This window comes from Hevea brasiliensis, chromosome 3 (genome assembly GCF_030052815.1).
Source record: "Hevea brasiliensis isolate MT/VB/25A 57/8 chromosome 3, ASM3005281v1, whole genome shotgun sequence".
Classification (NCBI taxonomy): domain Eukaryota; kingdom Viridiplantae; phylum Streptophyta; class Magnoliopsida; order Malpighiales; family Euphorbiaceae; genus Hevea; species Hevea brasiliensis.
In genome coordinates this window covers 103636707-103663233 of record NC_079495.1, presented here as the reverse complement: position 1 = coordinate 103663233, position 26527 = coordinate 103636707, and the positions used below count along the sequence as shown (strand labels likewise).

The 26527-nt window shown below is 32.5% G+C and overlaps 1 non-coding gene across 1 annotated transcript; it reads right to left on the bottom strand.

Moving 5' to 3' along the window:
* Positions 1–9545: 9545 nt before the first annotated feature.
* Positions 9546–9652, bottom strand: LOC131178921 (small nucleolar RNA R71). Its single transcript, XR_009147928.1, has one exon. It is a non-coding gene; the product is annotated as a small nucleolar RNA R71 (small nucleolar RNA).
* Positions 9653–26527: the final 16875 nt, after the last annotated feature.

Sequence of the window (26527 nt, the reverse complement as noted above, 5' to 3'; positions counted from 1 at the left end):
CCATATATTACCTAGACACGTGTATCATATTGGATAGATTGGCATGCCAATAGAGTATTATTTTAGCAGTACTGCGTAAGGCTTTATGCCTATATTCATTGCTTTGTGCCCGCACTCATGGTTTGCCCGATTACTTATTATCATGGCTTCTATCCATATTGATTTGTTATCATGGCTTTTTAGCTATACTGACTGTATACGTGGTTGACGTACTGAGCTTACACGTCCCATGGTATAACGATCCGAGACACTGCGGCGTCCAGTGCCAACGACCTGCTTATCCAGTTTAGTCAGCCTGTCATAGGTTACTTTGGCAGTGAAATTTGTTAAGAATAATGTGAATTAAATGAATGAATAAAAAAGAAACTAAAATTAGTTTTAAAATTTTATTTACTGTGCAATAATTCAAAATACCTAGAAATAAATTAGTGAAATGATAAGAAGATTTGCAGAAGAAGTAGAACGTAAATAAATATTACAAATGAGTCTCTCATAATAAATTAAGATAAATTTAAATATTGTTAAATAATTGAATGTTGTATATATTATTACTGAAAAATTTTTACACTAAGCATTTTCAAAGAAGGATAAATTAGGATAACCGAAAATTAATATTAGTAATCTCACACGAAATTAAATTAATTCATGAGCATCAAAATATTGCTTCGGTTTTATCTTTATTGTATATTATTTTCTTTGTTATATTATCACACCACTAAGCAGCAATGCTTAGCACGATGGATTTTTTTTCTTGCGCAAGTACTGAAGATAAAGCCCAGTAGATATTAGACTGGGATTTTGAAATTCTGATTTTCAGAGCGTTCAAGGTTGTCGCCTCCTCAGCAATGCATGTAGATAGGGCACACATAAGTCATTTTATGTATTTTGTATATTATAAATATTTCTTATGTTGTAATGTAAACTAGAAAATTATAATTAATATTTATGTGTTGTAAATTAATAAATTGGTTAGTTTATATGTGATTAAATTGTATATCATGTAAATTAATAAAACTTGAGAATTTCTATATATAAATTGTGCATGAATGGAAATGCATGGAAATGAATATGAAATTGAGATGTATGGATGAGATTTGAAATATGAGATGATTATGAGAATAATTGATGAGATTTTTATTGTAAAATATTATTGAAAATTTCAAGCAGTGAATAGTGAAACACGTCAAATGGTAATATAATAGGGGAAACTCCATTAGTTTCTTCGTCGAATATAATTGTTTTTAAAATAATACGCGATTAAAATTATTTTAGAATAAAGTAAGATAAGATAGGATAGTCGGGCATCAAGTGTGACATGTCTTGCTCGGCTACACTATAGATGATTGACGGGTGTCTCACGAACATACCAACCCCAAAAATTAAATCAAGCAAACACAACCAAATGACAAACATCACAACAAGCAATTCATTCTTTGCTATAGCAGAGGGAAGTTGGAAGAAGTGCATGCAACTATCTCGGTACAAATAGATGCCCATTGCAACGTCGCAAGCCAGCCCCACGCAATGTATAAATCATCTTAATTGAACCGCTGTTAAGGAGAAATAAGAAACCAAAGCTACTCATAAGGAAGGCAAATTAAAACAGGGCTTTCTCTCCGTTGAAGCTCTGATCTATCAAGAACCATGAACTAAAAGTATTTACAGTCTCCTAAAAGTGGAGGAGAGCAACCCACTACTAGGAGGAGGAATGGAGAGTCACTGCCACCCTATAGGGGCAGAGGTGGCCGCTATTCGGTAAGAAGAAGACCTGAAGCTTCAGAAAAGAAAATGGTTTGTTTTCAGAGAAAATTTCTCCCTTGAAAGAAGAGAGTTAATAATAATAATTAACTTCTAAAAATTTTTTCATATTTATCATATGCTTTTTTTACGGTTATCCTTTAGAAGTTATACTCATAATTTACTTTTTATATATATTAGACAATAGATATATTAAAATTTGATTTTCATAGGAAACTAATTAACAATGAGATTTTATAAAAAGTTTAATGTATACATTAATATCGAAATTATTTAAAAAAATTTCGCTGCATCATTAATTTTTTATTTTAATTTATAAAATTATTAATTTTCTTTTTTTTTAATTTTTTGTTTCCTTCAATTTTTATATACACTAAAATTATTGCGATGATTTTTTTAATTTATAATGAAATAAGTTCGATAATTTATTCAATTGTTAATTATTAAATTAATTAAAATTTTCTTATTAATTAGATAGATAAAAAATTTAAAGATATACTAGTTAAAAAATTTAAATTGTAATAAACAAAAATAAATTGAACAATTTTATTAATTTTTTATACAATTAACTTTAATCGGGGCTCGAAATTATTAACTTAATACATAATTATTATGTAGTAATATTTGTTTAAAAAATGCGAAAAATCAAATGTTTTTATAATTATTTAAAATAGTTGAGTATTTATCTTCACTGAAAGATAAATTAAAATAAATAGAGAGAAATTTTAAAAGAAATGTCAAAGCATTAATAGCTAATGAATCACGTAGACGTGTTCAAAAGGGCTGTTGGACCAGGCCCATGCCATTGAATTAATAGGCTCCAAGTATTTGCCCGAGTCTAAGTTATATATATATATATATATATATATATATATATATATATATATATATATATATATAAGATTAAAATAATTTTTGTTTTAATTAAATTAATTATTAAAATACAACATGGATCCATATTTTTTAAAAAAGGAAAATTTAAAAATTTTTTTTATCATTAGGCTTGTGTATGTAAATCTATATATAATATATAAATGTGTGAAAGGTGAAGAAATATTATTCTTATCCAAATTGTTGTTCATTATTTATAATATTTATAATTATTTTTTTATTATTTAATTTAATTTTATAATTTATATAAATTTAAATTTTTTAGAACTTAAAATTTAATCGTCTACATAATTTAGAGTTTGTATAAATCTAACATTCTTAATTTTACTTATATTTAAATTATACTTAATTAAATTTTTATTATAATATAATTTCAAATAAAATTTTATAACAATACTTTTATAATTTATATTATTTACAAAATAGAAAGATATTTTATTCATATAAATCACTTTTTTAATGAATCTTAATATATTTCTCTTTTTATCTTATAATTATTTATATAAAAATATTTTAATATAATTATATTTAAATTTACATAAATAAATAAATAAATTAATTAATTTTTACCAGCTAAATGTATGAATTTTTTTATTAATATTTTTGAAATTTTCTTTTAAATTAATTTCTTATTAGTTAATTTCAAAGATATTTCAGATAAAATAAATTTATATTTTTTAATTATACATATATTTCTAAATTTTTTTAATTATTACATAATACATAAGTTAGTTGTAACTAATATTGAATTTATAAGTCCTATGTAAATGATAAGATATATATATATATATATATATATATATATGAAAAATATTATAAAATATTTTACATTATTGAATTTATACAAATATTTAATTAATATGTAATATATAATAAAATTATATGAATATAAAATTTTAAATAATATATAATTACATACAAAGCATATAAAATAAATTATATATATATAAATAAATATATTATTTAAAAAATTAATAATTAATGTAATATGTTAGGCTTGAGTTTAATTATAAAGTTAATATAATTAATAAAATAATTAGAATTAATGATATTATTTTTTTATTTTAAAATGGTAAATTGTTAAAAGTTTAAAAAATGTGAATGTGAGTAGATATGGAAAAAATTTAAAGATTTTAATTTTTTAATATTATAATCTAAATAATATTTTGAATATAAAATTATTATTTAATTAGATAAATTTATATTTAAATATAAACACAATTGATATTTTGATTTTAAAATAGTTTAATTTTTATATGAATTTAAGTATTATATCTTTTAATAAAATTTTTATTTATTTAGATTTAACAATTTATTTTGTTAAAATTTAACATTTACTTTTAAAAAAGTAATTATAAAAAATTTAATTTTAAAATATGTTATAAGTTAGTTTGATAAACTAGTTTTAATGTAAATCCAATAATTTTCTATACGTTTTTTAATATAATCACTCTAATTAAAAATAATAATATACTAATATTAGTATTTTTTATTCTATTAGTATTAATTTTTTTATTTTATAAAAAAATTTGGTTATTAATTTATTATTTATAATTAATTTATTGGTGTTAATATATTTATCAATGTTATTGTTAAATTTCTTCTTCATTATTAAAAAAAATATAAAACTATGTAAAATATTATATATCAAATAAAAATCAATAATATTGATACTTATTTATATAAATGTCTATAGTTAATTTTATAAAATAAAATTAAAAAATCCAATAAAAAATAATTAGAAATTTAATAATATATAAAACTATACCCAATTGAATTTATTTTACCATTATGTGCATAAACAATTTTGAAAAAAAATTAGATTTTTCACGCTAATTATATATATTTTATAAAAAATTATATAATGTTAAAAATTAATTAGTCTTGATAAACTAATAAACTTCATTATTGAATAAATTTAACACAAAAATATATGAATCAATAAAATAATAAATAGTTAAATTTATATATTTACAAAACACTTATAATTATAAAATTATATTATAATAATAAATTTTCATAATAAATTTTACATCTATAATTTTTTTATTTTCATTGATATACTTTCACTTTTATTAACTTAATTTATCATAAAAAATGTAAATACAATATATATGTCATAAAAAATGAAAAAATATTATATTATCATAATAATAATAATTAATATATTATAATAATAGTATATAATATAAAAAATTAGTAAAAAATAAAAATATTAAATTACGGTACATATAATGAATACAAAAAATATATAATACATATTTAAAAGAAAACTAATATTTGAAGTGGGCCATTAAAATTCATTTAATGCGCACTATTGTTACAAGGAATTCTAATTTTAATGATACTCCACTAATTTTTTTTTAAACCAAAAATGGAGATTTTATTGAGAAGCCCCTAAAGAAAGGGATGTTAATGGATTGAGTTTTTGCAGGTATCCGGTTCGATCAAATCCTAATAGGATGAATTTAGATAGTATATAATTACGTTTAGGAAAAGTTCGAATTTGAAAAATAATACCCATAAATGATTCAGATTTTACATGTTGAGTATCCGTTACCTAAACCCGTTTACATAAATACTTAATTAAATATAAAATATATTTTATAATAATATTTATAAATTTTTATATATTTTATTATATATAAAATAGAATTTAAATATTTTATAGAATTATTACATTTTTAAAATATAAATTATTAATAAAAATAATTTTTTATATAAATTATTAATTAAAATCAATAAAATTAAACAGATTCAAATTTTTTTTAGCAATAATAATCGAATTTGAAACAAATTTAAATTTTAAAAATATTATTTAAATTCGAGTAGAATAATTTTTTCAGACACCCTATCAATTTTATTGCTAATAAAGGGTAAAAAAGAACAAACATACAAAACTTGTTTCATGGCATTATATACAAAAAGGAAGGGTAATGTAAGGTTCCTCAGGCAAGGCTATTACCAGCAATCTTACAAGAACGCTTAATAAAATTAAAATCGACATGATCTAGGGACTGAGCTTGGACATGAAAAAAAAAAATAATAATAAAGATGCTTAAACGTCTCCTCATGCACACAAAAAACAACAAGCCTCCCTCTTTGGTAATCAGTGTAGACTCTTATTTTATGATTTATTATGAATATGTGCATTGAGATTATGAGAAATTCAATAATGAAAAAAATTATATGACTATAAGATAAATCAGAGGCATGAAACTGAATTATTAATCCCGTGGTATGATCTTGAAAAAAAATAATATTTTTTTGAGAAATAAATTTAATTAAATTTAAATAAAATTGTTTTATTTAAATTTAATATGGGTAGTTTTTAAATGTACGTAATTAAACTTATGGGGCCTAAAAAAGTCTAGTTAAGAATTTTAAATATGATCCATTTTATTTATTTTTTAAAAATTAAAATAAGAAAATATATTTTTCTCTATCCCTCTCATACAAACTCTTTCTCCCCTTTTGGCCCCACTCTCTTTCTCACTCCTTGGTGGCACCCCTTTTTCCTCTATTCCTATTGGTTGAAACACCTCACCCATATCACAGTCTTACCCAAATTCCTCAATCCCAATTGTTTAAGTTATCCGAATATTATCACACTAGGATTTCAAACCCTACCACACCTCTTCCTCACTCTCTATTGGTGCCTTCCCCTTCCCCTCTCTTCCTATTGGTTGAAACACCTCATCCATATCTCAGTCTCAACCAAATTCTGTAATCCTAGTTGTTTAAGTTATCTGAACTTTATCACTCTAGGACTCCAAACCCTATCGCACCTCTCTCCCAAAAACCTATAAATACCCTACTGGAGAAGGGAAGAAGAGAGGAAAAGGAGGAGAAGACAAAAAATTAAAAAAAAAGGAAAAATTTTAAAAAGAGAAATAGTCAAAATTTCTTTTAGTTATTCTTTCTTTCTCACGATATTTCCTGAAAGTTAGTTCTTTTATTTTCTTTTCAAGATCTATGTCATGTAATGTTTAATTCTATGTTCCTTGTTTTTAATTTATTTTGTATGTTTATATAGATCATATAATCACGTTTAATTTGAGGGGATACATAACTTTGCACATGTTCAGTTTTTTATCTCTCTCATATTTTTATTATTTTTTGAATCTGTAAAAAATTTGTAAAAATTATATTCATATTCTACACAAAATTCTATTAATTTAGGCTTAAGAATCACTAAAAAAGATTTAATATTTTGTAAGTTATGACTGTTTGAAATTAGGATTCCTATAAAATCCGATTTGCAGGATACCCAACTTGTGGAGCTCATATCTCCCTTGTTTCTTAATATTTTTGTGTAAATCTGATGTCTAAAATTAAGTTTGAAATCTTGTGAATCTTTTCTAATTAGTTTCGCATTCATATCTGTTATGGTTGGTGAGTTATGAATTTTATAAAAAAGTAGTGTGATTCTGTCATCAGGAAAATTTACGATTTGTGTAGACCATTCGGCTAGGGTTTTGTTTGGTTTATAAATTTTATGATGTTTTATGATTTCTTGGCTATCTTCTGTAATTTTTTCATGATTTTTAGGAATGTCTAACTATTTTTCAAAAATCAAATTTCTTACTACTGTCAATCTATCATAATCTGGAAATTGTATATTTATGTATGTTCTTGTGTGTGATGCACTTGTATTATATAAATATTGTTAAGTACATTTGTATAATATTTAATAGCATTTAGAATAGTAATCTCATGCATAACCATTAATTTCATTAACTTCTGTAAATTCCATTGCCAAGCTCTAAATTCCATATTTTTTGCATCATTTCAGGTATTTGGGTGAAGTTCTAGGGCACAGGAGTGTGGAAGGAAACTTGGAAAGGTTAAAGGATTGAGAAAAGCTACTGATACGAAGTACACAGGTCGTGTAAGCAAAGCCATAAACCCGTGTAACCGACTGCCAGAAGAAAAGTCAGAGAGCCAAAGAAAAAGCAAAAGTACACGGATCGTGTAATTAGACCCGTGTAAGCAAAAGAATTCTCCAAAAACAGAAGAACAAGGGCCGTGTAACCAGACCCGTGTACCCAGCGTGGACCCGTGTAAACTCCTGTGCCAATGCAAGATGCAACCATTTAGCTCTAGTAAGTTACACGGGCTTGGACCGTGTAATGACAAACAAGGCGTGTACCATGCGGCAGCCATTTTCCTAATCCGAATTTCAGCTCTTGTTTACACACTCCAAAGAGACTCCTAATACTTTTGGGATTCTAAAGACCTAACCCTAGATCAGCTATTATAAATAGAAGTAGAAAACGACAATAGAAGAGGGGGGCTCTTCTTTTCAGTTTAACCTTTTTGCATAGCTTTTTGGAGTTTTTCAGAAGGGTTTTCATTTTTCATACGTGCATCCTCCGCAACCGTCTTGAAGAGTAGAACACCACCACAGAAGGGAAATCCTCAACCGAAGTTCCATAAGGATCAAGACTGCAATCATTCCTCTTCGGTTATTTTGTTCTATTTCTCTAAACGGACTCTTTATGTTCTTTTATTTTATTTTCTCCATGTTTGTTGAACTCATCATAAGTGAGTAATTCCTTTATTATGGAGTTAGGAGAGTAGCATTTGCAATTGTTATTATGGATAAATATTGAGTTTTATTTATTGGATTTGAGTTTGGTTCTTTGATTCAATTTCTTATGGTCTTAATGCATGCTATGTGTTGGTACCTACTTAGTATTGATTATAGATATTAATTGAATGACTGAAAGGTGAAGATTAATATTAGAAAATTGAGATCTTGAACCTAAGAAATCTGACCGAGAGATAGGCAGATACCTTTGGGGAGTTCCAAAATTAATAATAGATTTTAAAGGGTTTTAATTAATTTAATCACTATGAAAGTAGAGTTTAGGTTAATTAAAATACACCTTGAGTGCCTTAAGAGAGGACTTAGGATATCCTATGATTAATTTCCATCAAAGCAATTACTCTCAATCCGATAAATAGACAAGATTAAAATCCAAAGTAAGGTTACAGTGTGAAATCTTAATTCTAGAATCGTTTTTATAAATAGTTCAATTCAAAAATTACTTTTAGCATCTAAAATAGATTTAACTCATTCTCTATCTATATTCGGTAGCCTAAACAGTCAAAATTGCCATGTAGCCTGGTACTTGCTAATTAAATTCCTCGTGGAAATGATACTTCACTCATCACTTTATTACTTGTTAGCGATCTGTGCACTTGCGGTGGTTGAAAAACTAGCAAACAAGTTTTTGGTACCGTTGCTAGGGAGTTTTAATTTTAGTAATATTAGGTGATAAGTAATTTAGCTGATTTAGGCAATTTCATTTATTATTGAATTTTGTTTAAATTGTTTTATTCTCTTATTCTTTCTCAGGTGATTGGTTTGGTACATGACCAGAACAAGACCAGAGGAAGAAGTCTTTGATTTGGATCCAGAGATAGACAGAACTCTAAGAACTATCAGGAGGGAGAGGAAACGTGAAGGACAAGATCAAGGGAATCCAGAAATTCCAAATATGGCCAATAATAACAACAACAAGCCAAGACTCTTGAAGGACTACGGAGCTCCCTCCATACAAGGATTCCAACCTAGTGTTACAAGACCCACAGTGGATGCCAATAATTTTGAATTAAAACCGGCATGGCTCTAGATAATCCAACAGACCCAGTTTGGGGGTTTACCAACAGAAGATCCGCACTATCAACTCTAGTACTTTCTTGCCCTCTGTGACACATTCAAGATGAATGGGGTCTCTGATCAAGCTATAAGACTCAGAGCATTTTCATTTTCCCTACGAGATAGAGCAAGGAAGTGGTTACTTTCTCAACTAGCTGGAACATTCACCACATGGGAGGACCTCTCACAAGCTTTTCTAGCAAGGTACTTCCCACCTGTAAAGACTTCAAAGTTGAGAGTTGAACTCAACACCTTTAGGCAAAGGGAAGGTGAATCACTCTATGATGCATGGGAGAGATATAAGGACCTACAGAGAGAATGCCCGCACCATGGCATAGAAGATTGGCTCCTGGTTCAGAACTTCTATAATGGGCTACTGCCCTCTACAAGAGCACAGTAGATTCAACAGCAGAAGGTGACTTGATGGAGAAAACAGTGGATCAAGAGCTTGAACTTCTGGAGAGGGTCACATATCACAACTATGAGTGGTCGATTAAAAGGGGAAATACAAGGAGCACAGCAAGAATCCTACAAGTGGATGCCCTAAGCATGATAAATGCTCAATTTGACCAGCTCAAAAAGAGGCTTGATAAAATGCAGGCCAATGCTATAGGGATGAACAGTCAACATGATGACAGCTATGGAGGAGGATACAGGAGTTCAGAGTACAACAGCTTCAAAGAACTCCCCACAGAACAGATAAAATATGTGAATAATGGAGGAAACTTCAACCAGAGATAGCCCCACAACTCATATTCAAATACATACAACCCTGGATGGAGGAACCACTCAAATTTCTCATGGTTAAATTCTCAAAATCAGCCAATAAATAAACAACAAGGGTACAGACCACCTGCACCCCCTGGATTTCAGAACAAAGGACAAAACCCTACACAGCCACCGCCACTCCCTCAGAACCAACAACATGAATCAAGATCAACTATGGAATCCATGATGGAAAGCTTCCTAGTAAACCAGCAACAACAAAATGAAATGATCAAACAACTAGTTTCTATAATGGACCAACTCGCCACCCACAACAAGATGCTTGAAAATCAAATTGCTCAGCAAGCAACCTCTTTAAGCAAAGTTGCTAGTAAATTGCCTAGTCAACTAGAGATGAACCCAAAGGAGCGTTGTAAGGCAGTTACATTGAGAAGTGGAAGAGTTTTAGAACAGTCAAAGAAAGTGCCAACAAAGAAAACCTCTGAAAAATCTGAAAGCCAAGCAGAGAAGAAAGAGGAAGAAGCCAAGAAGGATCAGGAGGAGGAAACAAGGAAGAAAAAGAAGCTACTAGAGCCATGATACACTTGAATTGTGTAGATATTTTTAAGCATAATTGTATATTATCTCATAGCATTTAGGTAAGTAATCTCATGCATAGTAGTTGATTTCATTAGTTTTTGTAATTTCTATTGTCAAGATCTTAATTTCATGTTTTCTGCATCATTTCAGGTGTTTTAGTGAAGTCACAGAGCATAGGAGTGAAAAGGGAAGCTTGGAGGGATTAAAAGATTCAGAATTTCTGCTGATACAAAGTACATGGGTCGTGTAAGCAAAGCCACAGACCCGTGTAACCTTCTGCCAGAAGAAAGCCAGAGAGCTAATGGAGAAATAAAAGTACACGGGTCATGTAATTGGACCCGTGTAATCGGCATAGACCCATGTAAGTCTCTGCCGGGCACAAGCTTGAAGAACTTTTTGAGAACAAAAGTACACGGCCCGTGTAACCAGGCCGTGTAGTTAACACAGACCCGTGTAAGTCTCTGTGCCAATGCATGACTCCACAATTCCGCTCCAGTAAGTTACATGGCCCGGGACTGTGTAGTGACACACGGGCCGTGTACTATGCAACAGCCAGTTTTATAACTTGAATTCTTGCTCTTATTTTTTGATTCAAATCAGACTTCTAAAGCTTTTTGGACTCAAAATGACCTAACCTTAGAGCAGCCATTATAAATAGAAGCAGAAAACATAAAAAAAAAAAAGGAGAGGAGGAGAATAATCTTTTTTATCTTTTGACAGCACTTTTTAGGAGTTTCAAAGAGGATTCGCCTCTGAAGTCTCACCAGCCGTCTTGAGGAGAAGGATATCAGTATCAAGAGGAGTCTTCCAGCCGAAGTTCCACAAGATCCCTGGGCGTATGAACCCCTTATCTAGCAACTCTTGTAACTGGATTTTCAGTTCCTTCAATTCTGTGGGCACCATCCTATAAGGAGCAATAGAGATTGGTGCTGTACCCGGCAGTATCTCAATAGCAAATTCAACTTTCCTTTCTGGTGGCAAGCTAGGCAATTCTTTACGGAACACATCTAGGAAGTCTTTTACTGTAGGTATGTCACACAGATCTGGCTTAGCCTGCCTAGTATCCACCACATGTGCTAGGTAGGCTTCACAGCCTTTTCTCATCAGTTTTCTTGCAACTATGGCTGAGATGACATTGGACAATAAATCTGTTCTTTCCCCCACAACTGTAATCTCATTACCCTTAGGAGTTTTCAATGAGATCCTCTTCAACTTACAATCAACCATTGCCTGATGACGTGACAACCAGTCCATTCCCAAAATCACGTCAAACTCATGAAAAGGCAATTCAATCAAGTCTGCCAAGAATTCATACCCTTGAATCCTTAACGGGCAACCCTTATACACTTTGTTTACCACTACGCTGTGGCCCAATGGATTAGTGACCAGAATGTCTTGGTCACTCTCTCCTACTAGTATCCCCCTTTCTACGGGTAGGTTGATGCAGATATATGAATGAGTGGATCCTGGATCCACTAATGCATGCACAGATGTATCGTAGAGGGAGAACGTACCCCTGATGACGTCCGGGGCATCTTGCTCCTTCTGAGCTCTCATGGCATAGGCTCTAGCAGGTGGTCTGTCCTCAGGCCTCTCTGCTGGCTCAGATGTAGGCCTCTGTGATGGTCCCACTACGTTAGATTTGCCAGATTTTCTACCCCTTTGTGGTGCAAGAGCGATTCATGCGCTTGTGTTGGAGCATAGTAGTTCTGCGTGGGCGGTTCCTCGATTGATGCTCACGACCCACACCTTAGCGAGCACCAGTCACTCTCCAACACTCCCCTTATGCCACTTGGACAATGTGGACATGCGAGAAGATCTTTGGGCTGGTCCCTGAACCCCATCCTCGAGAGGCCCACCGATGGTGTGGTGACCTCTCCTAGGGGTAACCGTGGCTGGGCCCTGAGGTGACCACGACCTTGTGGTTGACCTGAACTCTGTAGGTGGACCTTTAAACTTCTTCCTGGTGTAGGAGATGAACTAGAGCGACAGAGCCCCTCTTCTGCTGTCTCTCCCTTTTAGTGCTCATTTATTCTTACTTTTTCAACTTTTATTGCAGCTTCCACTAACTTGGTGAAGTCTGTGATTCCCAAGGCAGTGATCATGATCTTTATATTGTCATTTAATCCTTCTTCAAATCTCTTACACCTTTCAGCTTCATTAGGGACTATCTCCCTTCCGTAGCGGCTCAATCTGACAAATTCCTTTTCATACTCGGCCACTGTCAACTGTCTCTGCCTCAGTTAATGAATTCCCTTCTTCTCTCTTCTAGGTATACACTACCCACATTTTTCTTCTTAAATTTGAAGAGGAAGAAGTCCCAAGTTATTACTTCTGGATGTACTTCACTGGACACCGTATCCCACCATTCATATGCATTATCTTGCATGAGATACATGACTTCTAGATTTTGTTGAGTGCGATGGAGTTGTTTTAAAACTCGCCTATTACATTCAACCAATTTTGGTATGCAGAATCATCTTCTCTCTTGCTAAAGAAGTCCACTGCTCCAAATTTTCTCAATCTTTCTAGATGTGATTTCGGTTGTGGAGGTGCTGGTGGTGGTGGTGGTGGTGGCATTACCCCAGCCATTTGTTTGAAGAATTCGGCCATTTGCTGGAACACGGCCTGTGGAGGCTGAGCAGGCTCTGCTAGAGCTGGTGGAGCAGGTTCTCCCCTACCCCTAGTCTCAGCTGGTGCAGGTGGAGCATGACTCTCCACTTCCTTCTTAACTGCCCTCTGTGAAGTAGGGTCCATATCCTATTCAAAATAACAAAGACAAACAGATCTGCATTAGTGTCACCTCGACTCTTACAAATGCAATGCATGGTATGAACTCGATCTAGGCCCAGAAACGCCTAAACCGTGCTCTGATACCACTAAATGTGACACCCCTTACCTGTCTACAGTGTAGACGAGCAAGATATGCCACACAGTGTACCGGAACACCCTATTTTAATTCAATCATTTTTTATTCTTCCTAATTTATTTTTTTCATAGTTATGGAGTATAATTTGTGAAATATAATTCATTTCAGTCATTTATTGAAGTCATAAATTTATTTGAGGTTTCGTAAATTTTATAGAAAATCCAGTAGAGTACTGGCTAAAAATGGAGAAAACAGTTCTTCGGAACCTGTGAAAAACACTTCCAATATTTTCGATCAATCCCAAACTCCATTTCATCAACAAAATCTCAATATGTTTTTCAACAACATTTCCATTTCTCAATCATTCATCTCATATGATAATCATGTAAAAGTCATAAATAAATGTTCACTTTTTCATTCATAAACACAATTTTCACTATTTACATTAATACCAAAATACATTACATAAGTTTCAATTACATATGAGAAAATAAAAGTTAATTACAAAATATCCAAAATGAAACCTAGTGTCCTATCAATGCACTGACGTCGGTGAGGTGACACGGACACTATGCAGAGCTGCAGGAGGTCTCACCCAGTCTGTGGTCTACTCGGCTCTCGGTCAGTATCTCCAGAACCTACGCGTGGCAAAAGCAACGCGCTAAGCAATAATGCTTAGTGATGCCAATAATAAAATAAAAAGAAATAACAGAAAATAAATATGCAGTGAATGTATTGATGTCTCATTGCAAATAAATTTTCATTGAGTATTTGTAGTCTTACTTATTTTGTACTTGTTATATTCATTATTTCATTAAATTTATCCACTTTCATTTTTGGTTGCCCAAGTAACCTATCTTTGGACAACCGATTTGGATAAGCAGGTAAAGCGCCTTTGGGTATCAAGTACCTCGGGCCGTCACACCATCGGTCACATATGTGTCTCCCGGTATGCAACAGAACAGCTAATAAGCTGTAATAACATTAGGCACAAGGCCAAGTATCAACATAATGTCAGAATGGCTAAAAGCCATGAAATCACATAATGGCATAATTCCATGTGCAGTACTGCTAACTGAACCCTATTGGCATGCCAAGCTATCCAAACCAATCTTGTTAGGTATACTAGGGCATTTCACACTTTTAAGTTTCACAATTTTTGGAATTTAAGTTTTAGTGTTACTATTCCATTCATTGGTCAACAAAAATGTTGACTTTTGCATAGGCAATAGGTACGTTGGTTTTAATATCATCAACATACCACATTTTGCATTCAAAATTTGTTAGTATTGGTTGCCAATACCATTTCTAAGCTTAAAGTTAGTTGGGCAGAATTTTCAGTTTTTATGCCTTGTTTTTACTGTTCTATTGGTCAATTTTTCAGTGGGAATTTGGCAAAATGATCAACATGAAAGTTGTTTCTTATTTTGTCTAGTTGAATTTCCTTTTTTGAATCACTCCATTTGGAGTTTTGTAGCTCAAGTTATGGTCCAAAAACCACAACTGGCCGGATTGAAATTTTTCTGGACTGACCATATCTATAGTGCAGTGAATAGTGACTTCAACTCACTTGTTGGATAGGTTCTGGTCATAATTTGGGTTAGGTTTCTTCATGAAAGTTGTTGGTCTATATCTCAGCTTGTTGTGGGTAAAATTTCAGGTCAATTGGACCATTCTACACTGAGTTATGGCCAAATGACCAAACACTGTTCATTTGGTCATTCTGCAGAAACAGACTGCAGGTCACCCGGATTGGGGCAAGCTTTTGGTCCACTTGGTTTGGTCTTATGGGCATGGTTTCTTCACCAAAGTTGTGCCATTATGTGTCTAGTTTCATGTCCAATTGGCCAAACACCAATTGAACCTCTACAATTCAAGTTATGGCTGCCCAAACCTGCTGGACTCATGTCCAATTCTGCAGGTCACCTAGGGCAGCCACACTAAACCTAAATCCCATCACTAAACACACTTCATTTCTTGTTTACCAATAACCAAATGGTCACTAATTGACCATTAAAACTCACTTTCATCATTACATGAGCAAACCCTATTGTTGTTAATTGTCCACATTTTCCATGTTCATACATGCCTAAACTTTGTATTTCACTTACACAATTAGGTTCAATTAATCATTTAATACCAAGGGCAGCCTATGAACCACTTTACTTCAAGCAAACTCATCAACCCTAATCAACCCTAAGCTGCCAAAATTATAGGAAATAAATACACATAATTTTTATTTTGTTTTTCTTACATTTTCTACTTATCTCATGGCATTAAGCATGAATTAAGTAAAAATAGTAAGAGTTTGGACACTAACCTTTAATGGAGAAATTTTCAAGCTTGCAAAAGCCCTTATTTGTCACTTCTTTTTGCTGCCTTAACCTTGCCCAAGGTGCAAAGACAATTTTTTATGAAAGGTTTAAGAGGTTTTATGAGGGAAATTAAAGGGAATCAAAGCTTAAAGAAAGAAAAAGCTATGGAGGAAGAAAGAAGAGTTCGGCAACAAGAGAGGATGAAGAGAAATCAGATTGTTTCTTTCATTTTCAGCCCCATTTATTCATTTTAAATGGGTTATAGCCATGTGTCACCATGTAATTGGGTGAAGGCACACTAATGACATCATGTGAGGTCATAAATTCCCATTTAATTCATTTTTTTTCTTTTCTTTTCTACTCATTTTCAATTCAATTTTTAGTAATATTTATTCATATTTTATGTCATAATAATTATTTACTTAACTGGACAAGTCGGCCAAAAATCATCTCTGAAGACGAAATGACCAAAACGCCCTCCGTTTGGCTTATTAAGGCAAAATTGTCTGTACCGATTGAAAAATTTTTCTAAATATTTTCTTAGCATTCTAATGCCATAGGAACCTCAATGACCCTTCTCTAGAGTCCCAAAAAATATTTTATGAATTTTTCCCTGGTCTAGGGCTCCTAGTTGCGAGAACCGCAACTTCCCACTAGGTTACCCATCGCTAGGGCACCGGCTCATTTAACTTGGTTGTATTTTATTTCTAAAATTTTTTCTAAATTTTTCTTATTAATATTTGAGTTAATTATGGTTCCTCACTTTAGTTTAAATATTTTTCCAGACGTTCTAGCTGTCCATTCCGACACTGGTCACCGGAACAGTAGAATGTACGGAGTTGCTACAAGGAGGGTGTTACAAGGCTTGATAAAATGCAAGCCAATGCAATAGGGATGAATAGTCAACATGAGAATAGCTACGGAGGAGGATATTCAAAATATAACAGCTTTAATGAACCCTCTACAGAACAAATGAACTATATGAATAATGGAGAAAACTTCAACCAGAGGCAACCCAACAATCCATATTTAAACACTTATAATCCTGGATGGAGGAACCACCCAAATTTCTCATGGTCCAATCAGCAGAACCAGCTAATAAATAAGCAACAGGGGTACAAACCACCAGCACCTCCTGGATTTTAGAACAGAGGCCAAAACTTTGCACAGCTACCACCGCCTCCTAAACCTCAGCAACCTGAACCGAAGATAACCATGGAATCCATGATGGAAGGTTTCCTAGTAGCTCAACAATAATAGAATGAATTGATTAAATAGCTGACTTTCAAAATGGACCAACTTGCTACCTATAACAAGATGCTAGAAAATCAAATTGCTCAGTAAGCAAGTTCTTCAAGTAAGGCTACTGATAAACTGCCTAGTCAACCAGAGATGAACTCAAGGGAGCATTGTAAGGCAGTTACATTGAGGAGTGGGAGAACTCTAGTACACTCAGAGGAAGAACCAACAGAGGAGACCTCAGAAAAATCTGAAAGCTAAGCAGAGAAAAGGGAGGAAGAAGCCAAGAAAGATCAGAAAGAGGAAGTAGCGAAGAAAAAGAAGTTAATAGAGCCATACCAGCCTCCCCTATTTTTTCCTCAAAGATTTCAAAAAGCCAAATTGGAGAAGCAGTTTGGGAAGTTTTTAGAAGTTTTACATAAACTTTATATCAACATTCCCTTCACAGAAGCACTCTCTCAGATGCCATCCTATGCCAAATTTCTTAAGAAAATTTTGTGAAAGAAAAAAAACTGGAAGACTATGAGACAGTTGCTCTAACAGAGGAATGCAGTGCCATATTGCATAATAAGCTGCCTCCAAAGTTGAAAGATCCATGAAGCTTCTCCATACCCTGCCTCATTGGCAACAAGAAAAAAGACAAAGCCTTCTGTGATCTTGGGGCAAGTGTGAGTTTATTGCCTCTATCAATATGCAAAAAGCTGGAGATCGGAGAACTGAAGCCCACAACAATTTCACTGCAATTGGCTGATCGATCATTTAAATATCCAGTGGGCATACTTGAGAACATCCCCATCAAAGTGGGCAAATTCTTTATTCCAATAGACTTTTTTGTCCTTGAAATGGAAGAAGATGTTTAGATCCCTATCATCTTGGGAAGACCATTCTTGGCAACCGCCGGAGCAATCATAGACGTCAAAAATGGGCGACTAACCCTCAAGGTAGGAGAAGAAGAAGTGAAATTCAACTTGTTTGATACAATGAAATACAAATTCAAACCTGATGAATGCTTTAAGGTCGACGTAATTGACAAACAAGTTGAAGAGAAATTTCATAAGATATATCCTAAAGATCCTTTTGAAGCATGCATTATGCACAGTCACACGGCAAATAATAAAAACACAGAAATTGCAGCCTATGCACAATAGCTAGCAGCTCATCCACCCCTACCCCTAGCTCAAGCCTCTAAGATGAAAGAGTTAAAGGAGGAACAACCCAAGGATAAGCTCTAGGAAAATGCCAAACAGGTAGAACTGAAACCTCTCTCCTCCTCACTAAGGTACACATTTCTGGACTCAAACTCTAAATATCCTGTTATAATCAATGCTAGCCTGTCTAAGTTAGAAGAGGAAAAATTGTTAAGAGAACTTAGGATCCATAACAAGGCCATAGGGTATAAAATAGAAGACTTGAAAGGGATCAACCCCTCGATTTGCATGCATAGGATACCCATGGAAGAAAACAGTAAACCCACTATCGAGCACCAAAGAAGACCTAACCCAAACATGAAAGAAGTAGTTAAGAAGGAAATTTTGAAACTATTAGATGCAGGTATCAAATACCCAAATTCTGATAGTAAATGGGTTAGTCTAGTATATGTAGTTCCTAAGAAGGGTGGGATAACTGTTATCCAAAATGCAAGCAATGAACTGATCCCTACTAGGGTAGTCACTGGTTGGGAAATGTGTATAGATTATAAGAAATTGAACAGTGTCACCAAAAAAGACCATTTTCCTCTCCCTTTCATTGACAAAATGTTAGAGAGGCTAGCAAAATACTCTTATTTCTGTTATCTATATGGGTATTCGGGATTCTTTCAAATTCATATTCACCCAGAAAACCAAAAAAAGACCGCATTCACTTGCCCTTATGGAACATTTGCATATAGGAGAATGCCTTTTGGTCTTTGTAATGCCCCTGCTACCTTTTAAAGATGCATGATGGCTATTTTTTGGATTATATTGAAAATATCATGGAAGTTTTTATGGATAATTTTTCTGTTTATGGAACTACTTTTGATGATTGCCTAGCTAATTTATCTAAGGTGTTGCAAAGATGTAAAGAATCAAACCTAGTCCTAAATTGGGAAAAATGCCACTTTATGGTAAGGGAAGGTATAGTGCTGGGACATTTGATATTAGAAAGAGGAATTGAGGTTGATAAGACAAAAATTGAGATCATTGAAAACATGCCACTACCAACATCAGTTAAGGGAGTGCGAAGCTTTTTGGGACATGCAAGGTTCTACAGAAGATTCATTAAAGATTTTTTCAAAATAGCTAAGCCACTTACCAACCTGTTAAGTCAAGATGTTCCCTTTCATTTTGATGAAAATTGCCTTGTTTCTTTTAACAGGATCAAAGAAGCCCTAATCTCAGCACTAATAATGCAGCCACCAGATTGGGAGCTACCATTCGAGGTGATGTGTGATGCAAGTGACTTTTCATTTAGAGCGGTGCTCGAGCAAAGAAAAGATAAAAAGCTCCATGCCATTATGCCAGCAAGACACTCGATGACGCGCAAATCAATTATACTACCATAGAGAAGGAATTCCTAGTAGTGGTGTTTGCAATAGACAAATTCAGATCTTACCTAATTGGGTCAAAAGTCATCGTTTTCACAAATCATGCTGCCATCCGGTACCTTTTGAACAAGAAGGAAGCAAAACCAAGATTCTACTCCTGCAAGAATTTGACCTTGAAATCAAGGATAAAAAGGGATCCAAAAATGTAGTGGCTGACCATCTTTCTAGGCTGAAATTGGAGTACACAGGAGACTTCGAGGATTTGCCAATTGATGACTCATTTCCTGATGAGCAATTACTAGCATTCTCCCAGACTCCATGGTATGCTAACTTTGTTAACTTTCTTGTATGCAGGGTATTATCTCCAAACATGACTTATTAGTAAAGGAAGAAATTCCTATATGATGTGAGATATTACACATGGGAGAAACCTCTACTGTACAAGAGATGTAATGATGGGCTGATAAGAAGATGCATACAAGAGGAAGATATGGAAAGTATCCTTCATCACTGCCATTCATCACTATATGGAGGACATTTTGGCACCTCAAAAGCAGTAGCCAAGATCTTGCAAGCAGGATTTTACTGGCCATATTTGTTTAAAGATGTGAGATCCTTTGTCCTAGCTTATGATCAATGCCAAAGAATAGGTAACACTTCAAGTAGGAATGAAATACCACTGCATGGTATACTTGAGGTAGAATTGTTTGATGTATGGGAGATAGACTTCGTAGGCCCATTCCCCTCTTCCCATGGAAACAAGTATATTCTCGTTGGTGTTGATTATGCGTCAAAATGTGTAGAAGCAATAGCCACACCAACTAACTATGCTAGAGTGGTCACAAGGTTCCTGAAGAAGAATATATTCACAAGATTTGGCACACCGTGAGCAATAATCAGTGATGGAGGAAGTCACTTCTGCAACCAGCAATTCGAGACTCTACTGAAAAAGTATGGAGTGACTCACAAAGTAGCCACACCTTATCATCTTCAAACCAGCGGCCAAGTAGAGATCTCAAACAGGGAACTAAAGTGGATTCTAGAGAAAATTATAAACAGATCCAGGAAGGATTGGTGCATGAAGTTAGATGATGCACTGTGGGCATACTGCACTGCATATAAAACCCTAATTGGCACAACACCCTTCCGACTGGTTTATGAAAAATTATGCCATCTCCTTGTCGAACTTGAACATAAAGCTTACTGGGCAATTCAGATTCTAAACTTTGACCTTAAAGCTGCTGGTGAAAAAAGGCTCCTACAACTAAATGAGTTGGAAGAAATCCGACATGATGCATATCAAAATGCCAAAATCTTCAAAGATAAAACCAAAAGATAGCATGACAGACGTATAGCAAGGAAAGAAATAAAAGAAGGAGACCTTGTCCTGTTATTCAACTCTAGATTGAAACTCTTTCCAGGGAAGATGAAATCAAGATGGTCTGGACCTTTTAAGGTCACTCAAGTCTTTCCACATGGAGCAGTAGAAATGTGGAGAGAAATCTCAGGAGTATTTAAGGTCAATGGGCAGAGGCTGAAGCCTTACTTTTAAGGAGAACCCATAGAGAAGGAAGTCAATTGCACCCTCAACCATCCTACTAACAGACCGTGAAAGATGAAAGCAAAGTTGAGCTAATGACTATAAACAAGTACTTTTTGGGAGGCAACCCAACATTTCTAATTTTTCTTTCTTTCTTTCTTACTTTAATATTTATTCACATTTTCTATTGTAGGAATCCCAAAAGATCTTAGATCCAGAAAAGCAAGAAGGAGTAGAGAACAAGAGAGGAGAGAAATCATCAAGTCAAAACCATAAAAGAAAAGATTAGACAAATTCGGGGAAGTAGCTCTGTTGCTAACATTTGCATCCATTTCATGTGTTGTGATAATAATTTTTTTTTCTCATTTGGGAAAAATTTGGAAAATCAGAAAATTACATGGGTCGTGTACTGGTTTCACACGCCCCGTGTAACTTTCTGGAAGTCCATAATTTCTTGCAATTTTTAACTTTGAGGGAGACAGAAAGTTACACGGGTCCATAGCCCAATTTACATGGACCATGTAATGTTACTAGCAGAATAACTTGAAGACAGGAAGTTACACGGGTGCTCTTTGTACTTGACACGGGCCGTATAACATGTCCAGCAAAGCAACTCGACGGGCAGTAAGTTACAAGGGTCCCTAAGCTCAATTATACAAGTTGTGTACTATGTCAAGTTTTGAAATTTTCGAGCAGAAATTTACATGGCCCTACATGTCGGGACCCGTGTAATGATACATGACCCGTGTATCATGTGGTAGAAGCGACTCTTAGGGTGCGAAATGCGCTAAACGAAGAGTCCTAACGGCTCTTTAAATGCACCCCTCGCCTTAAACCGATTCATAAAGGCAAAACCCTTCATCTCCACCCCTCCTAGTCTATAAAACCCCTTAAATCTCTTCTCCCTTCACCAAACCCTACTCTTCTCCTTCCCAAAAACAAATCAATGGCTCCTGTGAAGTGATCTGCGTGAAGAATGGGCTCTTCCTCAAGGCACGAAGGGGAATCCTCACCTTCTCCCCCTCAGCTGACACCCTAATGCCCAAGAACAAGGGCAGCATCTCCTCAACCCTCTCAACCAGCCCCTCCTCAACTGCAACCCCAGTCACAAGCTGCTCCACAACCCGAAATCTCCATTCCTTAGGGATTCCGTGATGATGCCCACAAGGCAATGTGCACCTGGCTTCACACCTGAAAAATTATCTCCATGAAATACATGGATTTTGCACTGCTGGAGCAAATCAGGTTGTAGGAAGAGATCAACGGGTTACTCGATAGCATCGGGTGGAGAAGGTTTGCCCAAATCCAATTTTCAGCATACCGAGACACAACTTTAGAGTTTTTGGGCAGTTTCAAGGCCACCTTATGGCCTACCGACAGGGAAGACAGAGACAGAATTGAATTTTGCCTCCTTGGTGTCGACAGGTGATGAATATAGATGAGTTCAATGCCATCTTCAGCTTCGATAGTGCCGGCCACCAAAAAATCCCTAGGAATCGCATACTCTATAACAACATCAACTTATGGAGTTCCATTGCCCCGAACACGGAGCCGTATAACTCCAACAAGTCCAAATCCACAGGTATTACAAGTTCAGCCCTACGTTACATGCACCTATTTGCCGCCCACACCATTATGGGCCGTGGTGACAGCCTTGGCGTGATAAACGGCAGCAAGCTATTCTTCTTGTGGTGTATGGTCATCGGGTAGCGCTGTAGCATCGGCTTCTTTTTGTGCAACCACCTCCGCCACCTCTGTCAGCAGTTTACTGGGCACATCATGCTTGGTGATCTCGTCACAACCATCGCCCTCCATTTTGGATTCATCCCAGGACATCATAGGCTATGCTCAGTCAGTGAAACATCAAGAATAGATCAAACTATCTGCATATCCATGGGAATATGTAAGAAGGAGGGCAACACCTGTTACCTCCTTAATGCCGAAGGGAATGCAATCCCTTGAAGAGACGAAGCACAATAAGGGCCTAGAGAGACTTCGCAGCCACAGGTAGAACCCCAAGAGCTAATGTTTCAGGAGTCCCTTGCTCGAGTGCCTCCATACACACCACCACCCATAGACCCGGTACTCGCATACCTACAGCGCATGGAGACCATAATCAATAACAGGATGCGAGCAATCAAGGACAGCCTCCAGGAAGCCCATAACAAGTTGGACATGCTAATGGAGAGGCTTGATGAAGAGGAGCCAGCATCGCCATCATCACCATCAGAGACCTTTTAGACCTAGGACTATAGGATAGGTTCTTTATTGTAAAATCTTGAATACCTTAGTCCTAAACTGCAATCATAGGTCTCTTTTATTTGCTTTATGTCCAAACTTTTCCATACTTAATAAATAATATGTTTTCTTATAATTTGTGTACGTTTTTTCTAATTTTGTATATTATGTTAACATTAAGGACAATGTTCGGTTTGAGTTTGGGGGGGGGGGGGGGGTTACAAGTGCATTTTATTTCTTGCATATCAAATATCATTACATGCATATCATTACATTATTTAAATTTAGTTATATTATTCTTGTGTATCAAAATTCCAGAAAATTTTTGAAAATTTTGAACTTTGAACTGTGAAACTTAGCATTATAACCAATTTATAGTAAGCTAATAATTGGACTCAACGGGATAGAGGAATGAACGTATTTGGATTGGCAAAAAAGGGATTCTAACATGTTGTTTGTAAAGAACATAATCTTTCTAGTGGAACTAGACTAGTTAAACCCCTTCATAACTATTAATTTGTCACATCAAACTTGTAAAGTTAGGAGAAATTTCTTGAAATATAACAAACCTGAAAATGCCTCACCAGCTCTATAATATATCTCTTGGACCTATCAATGCGAAATCCTAGCATATGCTTGATGAAAAAATGATTAAGGCATTCTTTGATGTAACCATTTTTCATATTTTTTAGTATTTAGCTCATTCAAAAAAATATATTAACGAAAAATATTTTTTCAGTTGACAAGGAAAATTAAATTATTTTTAAGAAAAATAACTTTATCTTTTTAAAAGAAGAAATTATTTTTTGAATTTTTATAATCTTTTATATATATATATATATATATATAATATAATCATATATCATTAATTTAATATTACAATCAAATAATAAAAAATATTTTTTATGAAAAAATATTTTATTAAAAATAATTTCTATATAAAATATTTTTTATATATAAATTATTTTCTATAAAATAAATAGAAATTAAGTTATTTTATTTTTTATTAAAATAAATTTGAAATTTAAAATACCATTTATATAACTACAAATTATTAAAATTGCACTTGTTAAGTTTTAGAGTTTTGATGTAATTCACGTGTGAATAATTTCTAAAAGTTGTTAAGAAGCCATTAGTATTATTATATAAACGTGGCTTAATGGCTTCTTAGCTAAGTTTAGAAATTATAATAGGGTAGTAATGAAAATTATCTTATCTAAATTTAAACTTAATTAATATTTTTGATGCTTAAATTTATTTCAAATTTAATTAAAATTTATCTTTAACTTCTTAAACTCATTTTAAACCTAATTATTATTATAAAAAAAATATTTGAACCTGTTTAGTTTTTAGATTTTAATTAATAATCTACATAAACATATTTTTAATAATAATTTATTTTTTAAAAAATTAATAATTATATAAAATATTTAAGTTTTAATCATTTAAAATATTTTTATATATTAATAATTATATAAAATATTTAAATTCTAATTATTTAAAAATTTATAAATATTATTATAAAAAATATATATTTTATATATAATTAATTATTTATATAAATATATTTAAATAATTAATATTTAATATATAAAATTTAAATTCATCATGAATATTATTTATCAAATTTAAATATACCTTAAACACACATCATACTAGAATTTAACGGGGTTGAATACTCACAAGTACTCATGCCTTGCCATTCCGATTTCGGGTCCCCACCTCGGCCCATTAGCTCCTTACTTAAAGCAAAAGAAAAAAAAAATACAATGACCTTCATTATTAATAACTGAAATTTTAAAACTTCCACAAAAAATTAATTAATTATTTTTTAATCCTTATCCATTTAAATAGTGCTTTTATATCATTTCATAATTATAAAATATCTAAAAATATCTAAAATTATATTGAAGGATAAAATAATACGTAATATAAATATTATATCATTAAATATATTTATAAGTGTATAAATTATATATTAATTATAAATTATGTAAAATTATATTGCACCTATAACACATTTATCATAAAAATTAAATTATATAAAACAGGCCAATTTTTTTTTTAATTGCTAACCACATTTATTTTAATGTATTTAAGTGATTTATTTTATTATTAAAAAAGAGAGTTTATTTTATGTTAACTTGTAGCCACTTTTATAGAAATAATAAATTATAAAATTTTAAATATGAGCATGGAAATGCGCATTGAAAAATTATATAACACATTTAATGCATATAAAAATAATATACCACAAATTGATCAAAAGTATTTAATAATTTTTAAGCAAAATGCCTATTTTTCAATAGTCAAACAAAATTTTGAATTTTTCAGGTTTAAACAATCCCTTAAGTTTTTAAAAATATCAAATAAGTCCTTTATCAAATAATTACATATCAATTAAGCCATTCAAATTTTAAAAATAAATAAACAAACTATTTAATTTTTAAAAATATATCAAATAACTCCACATCAAAGAAGTATTGTCCAAAATCCAAAACCTAATATTTGAATTATGATTAATTGCTCTCACATTTTATAATTTGTACCACTCTTTTAATATTGTTGCTAACATAAAAAAAAAAACGATAATGACAATAATGATAAAAAATATTATTCCCTACAAAATAATTAATTTTGTAATTATGAACATGGTGAAAGTGATAAACTCATAAATAAACCTATTGAATCATTTGGTAAAAAGTATTGATCAATACATTTCATGATCAACAGATATTCACTGAAAGTTACATATCGTATTTGCATAATTTATATTAAAAATAAATTATAATTTATTTATTTTTTAATTTATTTTTTAAAAATTAAAAATTTATTTTATTAGTTAAGAACTTATTTAGTTTATTTTTAAATTTGAAAGAGTTATTTAATTTTTTTAAAAATTTAAAAGATTTATTCGAATTAAAAATTTTAAAACTTATGTCGGTATTGACTCATATTTTAAGGGTAATTTTGCCTAATTTTTAATACATATTTAATTAAACTAGTATAACTAAATAGTTAAAAGTTTAAAAAGTAGATAAATTATATAGTTATGTTTTTTAATTATTAAAATTAAATAAATTTAAATTAATTTTTAAAAATAAGTAAAGAGGATAAAAAATAATACAATAAAATAAAAAAATAATTAATATATTTTTAAAAATAAAAAGATTAAATAATT